General features: G+C 38.7%; 1 protein-coding gene across 4 annotated transcripts in view; it reads right to left on the bottom strand.

Annotated features, from left to right (window-relative positions):
* RASGRP3 (RAS guanyl releasing protein 3) overlaps window positions 1–7,705 on the bottom strand; it is a 63,077-nt gene extending 55,372 nt beyond the window's left edge. For 3 of the 4 annotated variants that reach the window (XM_040611600.1, XM_040611597.1, XM_040611598.1), the window contains exon 1: window positions 7,440–7,703. The gene's annotated coding sequence lies outside the window, so the exon portion shown is untranslated. Of the gene's footprint in view, window positions 1–7,439 lie in introns of all 4 variants that reach the window. The other variant, XM_040611603.1, reaches the window with a different exon arrangement.
* Between the last annotated feature and the right edge of the window lie 5,036 nt (window positions 7,706–12,741).

Genomic DNA, 12,741 nt, shown 5'->3' with positions numbered 1-12,741 from the left:
TAATGGGGTGAATGAAAACCTCAAACCTACTCAAACAAAAAAACAAATCCACAAAACCAACTCTCTTCTTCCCTTATTCCCTCACTCCCAAACCCCACAGTATTTACAGAGAAAGATGGCAGTTTCTGGTTCCTTCCTTATATCAACATATGTAAGAAACTCTAATTATTAAAATTGTTGCTATTATTGTAAGACTACAATGTTTTTCATTTCAAGTTCATTTTACTTGGTTCACAGAGAGATGCCATAATTTTGTTTCTGTGTTTGTCTTGTTGTAGGGCATGTTTGTAAGTGGAAACACCTTGTTGAAAGCCTACAGCATAAATTGAACACTAACTGGCTGTTGCAGTGAAGAAACTGTGGTGGAAAGGAAGTTCTTTTAAAAGCAGCATTAAGTGTCTCAGTGTTATTTAATTGTTTTAGGTGATGTGTGGGTGAGCCAATAAATTTATCTTTTATCCAGTGTATTGTCTTCAAACATTCAGTTGCATCAAAAGCATCTCTTGGTGTTCAGTCAAGGTTCTTGGGTAGACTGGGATGAGGAATTCCTTGTTTGGAAAAGCAGCAAGTGACCAAGAGGCGTTTTGGTTTCAAGTTTCTCAGTGCTTTCAGCAACTTTTTCTTGTTTAATAGATTCTTAGTTGTTTGATGATGAGATTGCGTGCTACTTCCTAGTTTATCCACGATGCTTCTCATTCGGTACTGTGACTTCCATTTTTACAAAAGCAGCAGGAATTCATGAAATAGCTCACCAAAGCAACTGATGGGTGAATGTGTCTGTATCTCTCACATTGTTAGTTATTGAAATAGAATTTGTTCCCATTAGAAACAAAGATAAATTTTCTCTTAGAATCCTTGAAGTACAGAGATGGACTTACAAGTGTAAGTTGTTCTGCACCATGAATGCTAAAGGGTAGTGTCATTGCCTTTGCTAGGGGACAGAGTGAAATTGTGCCATGCAGTCAAAGCAGGTGATAAGGACCTGTCCTGTAGCAAAGACAATATATTCATTGTTTAAAAAAACCCAACAAAGCAAGAAAAGCTCTTCACTGTCTTATTACCACAGTTAAATTGAATAGTTATATTCCACAGGATGGATATGCTCATTTCAGGAACAGATCTTGAAGACTGTGTTTCTGTATGTATGTATGTTATCCAGCAGCCAGTCTTAAGATCTGCTGCATGCAAACATCTTGGGGTTCGTGCTTCCAGACTTACTGTGAGATGAGTGACTTCAGATCCATCTGTGCCTTCTGTGCTCTATGAAGTATCCAGTGCAAAGACAAGAGAGACGCTATTGCTTCTATGCTCATTAGTTGTGAGGAGATTTGCTTATTATAGTCACAACACCTTGTATTTTTGTATGCCAGAGCCCCTTAGGGCCAAGGTCTCAGTATATATAACTACTGGATTTATTATACTTGTGTGAGTCTGGGCCTTTCTCTGTTGCTGCTGTTCCAGTTTCAGTCTCTCAATGGTATGAGGACACTACCCTGCTTTTTTCTATTATTTCTCCTTTGAATTATTGCTTAAGACAGTTATTCACCCTCCGACTCTAATAGATACAAATTAATAGCATAGAATTATGTGCTCTGTCCACAATTCCATATAGGCTGTGTTGCAGTATAAAACCACAGCATTACATGAAGGCAGTATGGAGGTTTCTTGTTTAAAGAGAGAAGGAAGAGCCTAGCCATGACTAGGAGGAAGGTCAGGCAGCTTGGAAAAATTCAGCATTAGTCTACTCCCCTCACTTGCCTCTTCCCATTTCTGAAATTATGAAGAATACTTTATAGTTCAATTGAGATTGAATGCTATTTCAGTTTTCCTTTTCCCTTTAGTAATAAGCCAGCTGATATAAACTATGTTAGGATATAAAGGTTCCTAAGAATGCTGAGCTATCACAGAGATGTTGGTACACATTAATTTTTGTTCTCTCTAACTAAAGTGACCTAAGCTTTAAAATGTAAACTATCATGAATTAATTAGTGGGACAACATCAGACCTGTTAAGCTTGACAGAACATTAACACACACACACACATACACACACGTTATTGTGCATATGGTTGAATCATGTTGACAGAGCATACTACCCACAGTGCTTTGTATGACAGCAGAACTGCTTTGGTTGTTTACTACATTTGTGCTTGACAAAGAGTGAGTGGCATCACTTCTTTGCAATACTGGCAAAAGACTGGCCAATTCACATTTTCATATTCCTGGAGGTGTATGGTCCTGCATTATAGAACTGTTACAGCAGGGCTATATTTTGCATTGTGCAGTTTTTTGTGTCCACACAGTCTGTTTGGGGACCATTGCAATAAAGTGGTCTGAGATGATACCCACCACAGAAATGGGAGTAAATGGCTGAAATGAGTTTACAGAAGAGCTGAGGTCTGAAACATGGTAGTGTGATTGCCATTTTCCCCTGCTGTCAAGAGCTGGGACAGGTTTCTCCTTCCCGTAGTGTACCTTTCAGCTTCTATGGAAGTACTGTGCTAAGTAACAAGGAGATTGCCAACCGTGAAATTCATTGGCAATAGGAAGAAGATAAAGATGAGAATACTTCTAAAAGCCAACATGTCTTTTCTGTGCTAACCCAAGACATGAAGATGTCTGCATAGTTACTGGACTTGCAGGCTCCTTGGAGGAGTCTTTAGCTGGTGTGTCCTATTGTATTTTTGATTAAATTTTGCTATGAACAAGCATTGGTAGTACTATGTCATATAGTGGAGTTTCACTTTGTTCCGGGTGTTCTGTGAATACAGTCACTTGGGACATATATCAGCTTAAGTGTTTTTAGGCTCTTAGTTGCATAAAGCACAGGCCATCCCATTTTCCCTAGCTGTGTTTTCAAAGAAGCCCTGGAAGCTCTATGTTCCAACTCCTCTGTTCTGTTGCAATGTGGACATCCTTTGTAGTCAAAGGATCTTTGAATCCTGGGAATAGAGTATGAATTGTGGGCAAGGTGGACTTGTACTTCAAAACAGTCTTTCTTGTCGTGTCCCGTCCCCCCCCCCCCCCTTTGTTTGTTATGACCGTGTGTTGTATCCTTCCACAGGACTGTTCTGCTGTTGAGTATTCATATATTATAAACTCACTGTTACTGATCCTTGAAAGGAAGGCCCCAGGTCAAGCCTCCCACTTTTGTCTCTTCTTCAAATAATAAGTCTTTTTAAACTGCCTATGAGTGTTCAAGTGATGATAAGGGATCTGACAATTTCATTTTTGTTGTATGTCTCCATTTGGTTAACACCTCTATGTCTTACCTGCTTGTGAATGGTGGCTCCTTATTTTGTACCACAATTTGCACATGGTCTTTGGGAAATGAGAGAAATGAAGGCAAAAACTATAGCTGCACTTTGGCATGAAGTTTGACTTATAAAGCAGCTTTACTGCTTTCTCTGTCCACTGGAAGAGTAGGAAAGCAACCAAAGTTAATGGCTTTTTCTGATAGCATATAGACTTCTGGGAGAAACAGTCCATCTTCCATACACACATTGACCTTCACCCTTGTGTAGTAAGCTGGTACAAAGCCTGTGCAACATTTAATTCCTGTTTGAGCTAAGGGATTTGTGTCATGCTGAACAGTTCTCGCTGTAGTGGGTCACTACTCATGCATGTAGAGCATAATGATCTTCCCCTTAATCTTATCTTGAACATACTATATCTGTAGGTTCCATTGTAAGCAGGCAAGCTTTTGGGTTTCAGACAAGAGGAATGGTAAAATTAGCATGTGGTGTTTGAAGTCAGACTAAATGATCTAATGACTCTGCCTGGCTTTAAATTTTATCAGCCTGTTGAAGTAATTTTGCTTTAAATCAATAGGACTACTCATATGCTTAAATTTAAGCACCTGTATAAACATTTGCACCAGTCAGGATGTTATTCAGCACATAGTTATAAGCTAGGGTTTTTTAGACATTATCAAAGAAATTATTTTTTAGCACTGACATTTCTGTTGTAAGCGTTGAGCAGCTGCTTCTCTTCGTAGAACTATTTTGCTGCTGTCCAGTATTGAACTTTGATTTCTTACTGTGTTTTAGCTGGGTTTCTTGTTATATTCCCTCTTCCCCAGTTCTGCTTTTTGAGTGAGACAACTGTAGACTGTACATGTGTTCTCAAAAAAATCTTGCTTTGACTGCCCCAAACAGACACAGTGGTACTTTTAAGTCTCTGCTCTTTTTTTCCTGTAATGTTAGTGGGCTTGACTGTGACTTGGGAGCACAAAGCTCCCTTGTAAGAGCATATGGTAATAGTGGAATAGGGGCTTAGGGAGAAATTAAGATACTTACACTGGAGCAATTGCATGAGGAATAATAAATCCTACTAAACCTGAGCTGCCTTTGCATGAGAGCATGGCATGGTTTGTCTGTCACCCGAAGTGCATTATTTTTTTTTTAAGTCATGTGATTTTTCTTTAAGTCACTCAGCTTTCCTGGAATGAGAAAAGCATGCTGCCCGCACAGTAGTGACAGCTGACCGAAATATTTATTTGACAACCCTAGTCTTCTTTATATCTCCTGGCAAAACAATAGCAGGGTAGAAAGCTTGTGAACATCCAGTTCCTTCTGGTATATCAAATTCTCCTAATTTGTAACTCGGAGTCTTAGTAATTGCAACCCTGTTAATACTTGTGAAAACTTGAAAGTGTTTATATACAAAGGATCTCTTGCAGAGTAGTTAGGCCCCAGCAGGTACTAAGATTTTATAAGGTGCAGGGGTGTAAATTTCATTCTGAGGCCTTATGGAATGATTCTATCTTCAGGACAAAACTCTCAGTTTGCAAACTTTGAACTCATGAACTTGTGAACTCTTACAGTTTTGGAACAAATCTTTTAATGTGTGTGGTTTTTTCCCCTAGAACTGCTGCTTCTATGATTATGTGACTATGTGAGGCAGTTTCCATGTTTTAAACTAGGGTTGCTACTCTCACAGGCTTCAAAACACCGGCCTTAAGTTCTCGAAGACAGAAAACCTAACAGTAATCTAAGCCAGATTTTTTCTAAGTCAATCTGTTTTATATGGAAACAAAATAATATGTTTTGACCACCACTAGCTGTAACGCTAACACATTTTCCCTGATTCTGAGTTGCTTTGAAATGGTCCTAGATGCTAGGATGGGAGAAGGGATTGAAGAAAGAGCAGAGTAGCTTCGAGCTACTGCCATGTTCCCCATACAACATACTATAAGAAACAGAAACTAGTGGAGTAAGCCAGTGGAGTAGGTTGTCATTATCTTCAGAATAAAAACCCTCTGTTCTCAGTGGTGTGAGCAACTCTCTTGGCCTCAGTGGGTTTGCATCTGTGCCTCTCATCAGAATTTGTTCTGTTAATTCTTCATTAAGGATATGAATTTATTAAGAGTATTAATACAATTTCTAAGTACCATCTATAACATGTTTTCCACAGATAAACGCAAAAGTGCATCAGTACATTTATTTTATCACCTCTTCCTGTATAATGCAGCTGGCGAATTCAGATTATCTTCTTATAGCTAAGCAATGGCCTCTGTTTTGCTACATTCATGAAGCAATACCAAGCTTTAAAATAACATTGTGGTGAATGTTGCAGACGTGAATAAATCTGAATGATCCAGTGTTTGCTGTTCAGTTGTATTGCAATAGCTGTGCAACCAACATCTCATGGAAATGATTGCATTTGTTTAACAGCAGAAATTGTAATGCTTCTTTGCTTGGGTGATTTGCCTCCATTCCTTCCCTGCGTCCTACCAGTTTTACAAAAGCTGATCTAGTATAATGGTGGTTACACAGTTTAACCTTACATTTTAAACTAAACCCCTTTTTTTGGTTTCTGCTCAGTCGTCTTGCAGGGGAATCGGTTACTGAAATTGAAAGCAAGGAATGTTACCTGAGTGAGAGCATGCTATGCTAGTTACTCAAATTGCAATCTAAAGAGCTTTCTCTTGCAAACATCTGTACAGGCTTCTATTTTTACTCCCACTACAGGTGTTTTATTTTTCATAAGACCAGGCTTATAACCTCTTGGAAATGAGAATTCGTTTAAATAATAGAGTACATTGAAATCAAACAAAGAAAAGTCTGATCCTATGAGCAGTGACTAACATCTGCTTCATTGAAATTGCTGCTTGGCACCTCCCTGGGTCAGATTTTCAGCTGACTGCTGCTGTTGACAATTGTCCTATCGCAGCTTTTCACCTACATGGATGACATCCTGCCTTGCTGTCTTCACAATAACAAACACTAAGCATAATAGCAGCCTGCGGGGATACAGTAGAATAACAACACATCACACTTCCTTTTTACTCACCAGCAACTTTTTTACAGTAAACCACTAATCCTAAGTAATATCTGAATAACAAATGAATAATCTGAATGTCATATGCAGGAAGGTAATGTGTTAACGCAAGTGAGACTAATAAAAGGTTATTATCATAGATTGTTGAAAGAAGATGAAAATCACATGATGAAATCCTGAATCTAGTTTTCTACAGCTTCTATCCTCCTGCCTTCAAATCACAATAGCATTTCCTTTGTTAGAGCAAAGGACATGTTGGAAATTGAAGAAATTAAACACAATTTTAAAAGAACATCTCATTTTTTCCTCTTAAAAGTCTGTCTTGTTGATGCTGATTCAGTGAATTAATATGGTCTGTGCACTGCCATGTCTTAAAATGGAGTTTTCTACACATGCAGTTGTGGTAGTATAACTCTGTGCATTGTATTTGAAAATAAGCAGATTAAAAATTTCCACTCACATTCTACTGTCAGTTTAAATTAGACCTCAGAATGGCAACTACATGGTATTGCAATGCAAAACACAATGAATAATATATATGGATATCTATATATAGTGTATTTTTATGTAAACGCAAGCACACAGAAATTACCTGCCATAATAAATTCTAAAACTATAGGAACTTTCAGGTACTTCAGTTTTGGCTAAGTTCCTGCCTTCCGATGTTCTGCATGAGTATAAGACTAAATTCTCACAAAACTTCTATTATAAGTTATATACATTTTGATATGTTTATGTATTCTAAATTAACACATATTGTATAAATATGTATTACATATACTTCTCCCTCCCTCTCTCTGTCTCTAAATTATAAATTTAACCTAATACAGAGTTGACTTGATTATTTTTCTTTGGAGCATATAGTTACCATCAATATTTCTCTGGTACTTAATGGCAGATTATAAAGTGAACACAGCACAGGTGAGGAAAATGGCAAACTTACAAATACATGGCAAAGGCTTCTTTTTGCTTAAGGGAAGTTCTGAAGAATCCATAACTGAATTTAGATTATCTAAAAAATCAGACATCCTGCCAAAACCTTTATCCAAATATCAGATACAGTTCCTTCTCCAAAGCTCATTCTGTTTTCATTTACTAGTCTGGCCACATCTGAAAAGACATGAAGCATGTAGCGAGTAGAAATACCAGGAGACTTACCTTAATTTGATAGGTATCCAACTTTCACCGCACTCCTTTTTTTAAAGTGTTCTTCTCATGGTGTTGAGATGCTGAGATCATTCGCTGCCAGACAGTGTCCTGTACATGACTGTCAGGCTCAGCAGCCCTGGCAGGGCCCTGGAGAGAGAAGCAGGATTGTGCTCTGTTCACTCCCAGCAGCTTTACTGAGGCTAGGGCTCTTTTGAGCTCAATTAATTCTAGATTGTTTGGCTAAATGGCAGCCACGCTTCCTTCTATTCTTTCCCAACTTAGTTTTCCTGCCTCCAGTGGTTCTTTTTCCTTTCTTTGGACTATAAATAGGTCTGCCACAACACAGTCTATAGCAGTAAGGAAGGCAGGAAATGCATTTAAACAAAGGAAAGATCTTAGGGTTTTTTTGCTTTCCCCCACCAATATAAGTGAAAGAATTTGATAAAGATTGCTCTGCAGACACAATCCTCTTGCAAGAGGAAAACACTTGTTTAAAAACATGCTAGAATTTACTCTTTTCTACTCTAAAAAAAATAATGAGGAGACACTGTAGCACTAGGCCTTTTGACTTCAGTCTGTTGAGTAATTATTTCCCTTAAGTATTTAATTTTGCTTACATCTTTGAAATTGTTTGATACTGGAGAGTTGGAACAAAAGTTTTCTTTGGCTTAGAAAAGAGGACAAAGATGGCTAACATGTTTTAGGATGGCAAAATATGCGTTATAAGAGGTGCAGATCTTGCATGCTTGAGAATGATGTTTAAAGTGTGTGAATCATCATTTCATCTGAGTACTTTCTTCCTTGGTGAAACTTGCCCTGCAGCCTCAAGCCAGAGTCCAAGAGGTCGGAAGTGCTTAAGCAAACTAAGTGCATTTACATGCAGGGAAACAGAATTGGCCTGCATGCATTCAATAAGGATGGCTGTGCAGCTATAGCTTTTGAGTAGCAACCATGTTAAAATACTCAAATGGATTTTATGAATTAATTTGAGATACAGAATTATTTTGATGGGCTTTGGGTCATTTTTTTGATCAGAAGCTTTCAATTTTTAATTATTTTCAGCTTAGTGGTTTTAAAAACATATAACAAGCTTCTAAGACCCTGTGAAGCTTAAAAAAAAATAAATTAACCGTTCTCACATTATACTCACTAAGACGATAATATAGTATTGTATGTACCTGGCTCTTTATCTCTTCCCCCTTTTGGCATTTTTTCTGCTGAGGTACATGCCTTTCCTTCAATTTGTACAAATTAGGTAAATTGCTGTGAAAAAGCTTTCTGCTGGTCTTTACAGTGGTAGTTTCATGTTAGCATAGCAGTGTGCTTATTGAAGATAGTTAAGACTGTAATGCATAGTTTGGGATCAGTTATTATTTTAGTGGAAAGGTAGAGACAAAAGATAGGTGTTGCTATGTGGACAAGCAATTTTCCTTCTGTTTAAGATTTGTATGTGAAATATACACATACTAGACCTGCTGAAAGTGGTGAGAGTTAAGGACCTGTGGTATTTGGGGAATTTGGAGAACTTTAAAACTTTTGTTTCAGTCACATCATGTAGGCAATGATCATGACTGTTAGCTAGTACTGTGTTTTATGTATGAATTTGCAAATCTTTATGTAGACTAAACGATGCCAGAGCAGTTTATATAAAAATCAAGAGCATTTTCAGGAAAGTGCCTGCCTTGTTGAGAACTTTGCAAAGATCCTGTTTCTCATGATAAGGATGTGATTGTTTATAAGAAGAGACATACAAGTGGTGGGTGCATAAAGATTTTTGTTGGTATCTTGAAAATTAATAACTCAAGACCAAGGTTTTTCTCGAAAGTACTTTTTTATAAAAAGTTAAACCAGAATGGAATGCTCCAAGTGAAACTCCTCTCAAAATCAGTAATTTAATTAATAGAAAGACCTGAAAGTTACAATATTTATATTTTTTTCTTGTATTAATATTGGTAATTAGCAGACAGATTTAAAGTCATAGGAAGATGTTGATCTTTGCAGATCACATACCACAAATCTGACAAAGAGGAATATAATTCTCGGAGTGAACAGTGGATCAACTACTGACTTCAGCTGAAACACAGAAGCAGTTTTAGCTAAGATTCTGTCATGGAGATAACTGAAGGCAAGCTACAGTCTTTCTGGCTCCTTCAGATCTTAGACCAAGGGTGAAGGACTGGCAATGTGTAAAAGTTGATTGTATTCATTTATATGGAACAGCTGTGGAATAGGCCTAACTAACCCTGTTTCTACAAAGTTGATTTCCACAACATAAGAGCACTGAAATGCAAAGCTGCTTAGCTGTATTTCAGTTGTGCATGCCTTTATTCAAATATAGTTTAGTTTAAATCTTAAATCTGCTCAGTGAGTTGCTAGTGGTTACAGACTTGAAATTGGATCACACATTCTCTGTGAGCTGTGGTGCAGTTAGCACCAAGCACCAAGCCTCGAGAGGCTTAGTCTTAAATAGCTGCTTGCCTTGTGTCAGCATGGTTCCAGTAGAGCCCAACTGCAGAAGCCTGCTTGCACTGACTTTGTTGGTAAGCTTTCTTTCAAACACACATCTCTTCTCAATGTCATTCAAAACATCTCCAAACATTAAAAATAGAATGCAGTGTTAAAGCAGGATTTCTCTCCTTTGTCATTCTGACTTTACATACTGGAAGAAATTCTCTTACCCAGTGTGCAAACTCTTTCACTCCCACTTTACCTTTGCAGCCTTGAGGAGAGAGTCTGTCTTGAGAGAGGACTTCAGAGTTTCCTTTGGGGATTGATCAGGTAGCTGGTGAAGCCACAAGAGAGCTAGGAGCAGGGTGAGAAAGAATTGCTGAGGGCAGATGCTTGCAAGGTGCGGTGAATTTTTTCTGTGTGAAAGCAGAAGAGATGTATTTTGTCTGACAGCTCAGTTTTTGTGGGTCTGTTATACAGTAGGCCCTAGGACAAACGAGGATGCATGAGCAGATGCAGAGTAACACTGTGGTGCCCAGAACTTGTGAGGTTGTTTTTAGTCGCTTTAAATTCAAAGCACCTTATCTTCACAGTTCATTTACACTCTGTGCCCTGAAAAGACATGCATGTGTGCATGTGTTAAGGATGTAAGCAAACTTCCTTTTCACTGAGTTCCTGTGTGCTCAGTGAGCTTGTTCAAGCAAAGTGAATCACGTATTCTTCACCACAGAAAACTTAGACTGAGCTATCCCATGGCAGCATGACAAAAACACTGCTTTTCACTGGATACCTCAAAGGGGCTTCATGCAAATAATTTTGATTCTACCAATGAGCCACAAAATAATCTAGATGCTTTGATATAGTCGTGTTGTGTCGTGTGTCCCCCCCCCCCCCCCCTCCCCCCCCCCCCCCCCCCCCAGTTCCGATTACTGAGTTCTGGCTCTGCATCTGGCTTTTCACAATCAGAATGGTAAAAATGGCATCCAAATTCCCATGAAATTTGAATACAGAAGCTTTTCAGAATAGCTTCCAAAATAAAAAGCTCTACTACCAGAGCCTTTTTTGCTTTTATGCTGCTCCTCCCTTGTGCTGCTGAGCAGCGTTGTGTTACACTGTTTCCACTGACATCAGTGGGAATGGGTTTGACGTAAAGTCAGCATGAGCAGGGCAGCACACTCTAGTTTGTTGTGCCTATAATTCATTAAATAGCTTAAATTCCCTCCTGTTGTCACTTTCTTGACTTCACATTTTATTGCCTCATGGAATATGTTGCAAGAAATTGCGTAATTTTTCCTGGTAAAGCTATACTGAGGAAGAAACAATAAACCGGTTTTTATCTCATATAGCTCTTGTTTAGTCTACCTGACTTGACACCATGGAAATCACTTGTCAGTAGAATTGAGTAAATTATAAGGACACAGACTTTTCTTTTGATTGCCGATCCTGTTAAACACAGATGGTCTTTCTGGACTGTGGTACAGGCTGTGGGCCAGATCCCTGGCTTCCACAAATTGGTGTTGCTTCATCAACATCAGTGGAGCAACACTGATTTGAGCTGTCGGGGAATTTGGCCAGTTGGTGTTAATGGATTTATGCCAGTTTATAGCAGCTGAGGAGCTGTGAGTTTAAGGCCTTTTCTAACGTAGCTTATTTCATGGCATAGAAAATGTATAGTCTTCCTCCCCTCTGCCACTGAAGCAAGTCATCAAAACATAGAAATATCGCAACAGGTCTGCCACTTACAGCTACAGGGTAAGCTGAAGAACAGTGCATTGTGTTCTTAAAAAAAGAAGTCAAGGAAAACCGCAGGTCAGACTCAAGCTGTGAGTCAACACACATGTAGAAGACTGGTTGTCTGCCTGTGTGTTTGTGGGCTTATGAGTTAGCACAGTTGTGGTCTGTGTGATGTGAGGTAATCCCTCATGCCACAAACTATCTGTGTGTTATAGGTTGGTTGTGTGGTGATGAAGGGAGACGATGAACAGAAGTCTAATTTGTTTTTCACCTTCTTGCTTATCACAATGTATATTTTTTTCTCTGCACCTCTGTAACTTAAAGAACATGCATTAAATACTCATGGATAATAGTGAAGATTAAAGTTAAAGCTTCATTTACAAAATGTTAGAGTTCCCTTTTTGTACATCCCCATCTCTTCCCTGTGACTGATTTCTGTACAAACAACCAGGAGTTTAGGGAGGTGGTGACAGCAGGAAACATTATCTCCATGGTATTGATGAGGAAATAGAGTAACTTGCCAAAGGTCTCACAGGAAGTAATACTTTTACCTGGAAAGCTTATTCTGTTGGTTGTTTCTGCTTTTCATCTTTTCCCCTCCTTGTATTTTACTTGTCTCCTACTTTTAGTCGCATCTTTGTAATCAAGATTCTTTGCATTCTACTTCTGTCCTTCTTAGGGTGTGTGTAATTTAGTCTAGTAGAGTTGATCTTTGCTTCCAGCCAGCTCATGATTTCACCTTATGTTCCCACTTGTAAAATTTTCATGCAAGCACCCTTGTGTTTTCTCCCCCACTTGTGAGAAGCTGCTATAAACAAATGCAGTATTATTCCACTGTTCTGCAAAACTCCTTTGTCCCATCATCCTCCAAAAATGTTAATGCTATTGCTGCAGGGTGGCAGGTGGCGTTTTCTTCCAGGAAGGTAAAAGGGGCTACTAAAAATTTGAATGGTTTTTTGAACTGTCAGAAATTATCTCCAACAAGTTTTTCTGGTGCTGCCCGTCTTTGTGGATGGCCTCTCTGCTCACCTGCCTGCTCAGGGTGCCATGTCAGAAGTCCCCTTTCCTGATTTGCATCCCTTGTTCGTACAGGGTGGGCAGCTGCTCTTACGATTACAACATTATTTCC

The sequence above is a fragment of the Falco naumanni genome, chromosome 12, assembly GCF_017639655.2.
Source record: "Falco naumanni isolate bFalNau1 chromosome 12, bFalNau1.pat, whole genome shotgun sequence".
Classification (NCBI taxonomy): Eukaryota; Metazoa; Chordata; class Aves; order Falconiformes; family Falconidae; genus Falco; species Falco naumanni.
The sequence above is the reverse complement of the archived record's forward strand: the minus strand, read 5'-3'. Positions and strand labels throughout refer to the sequence as shown.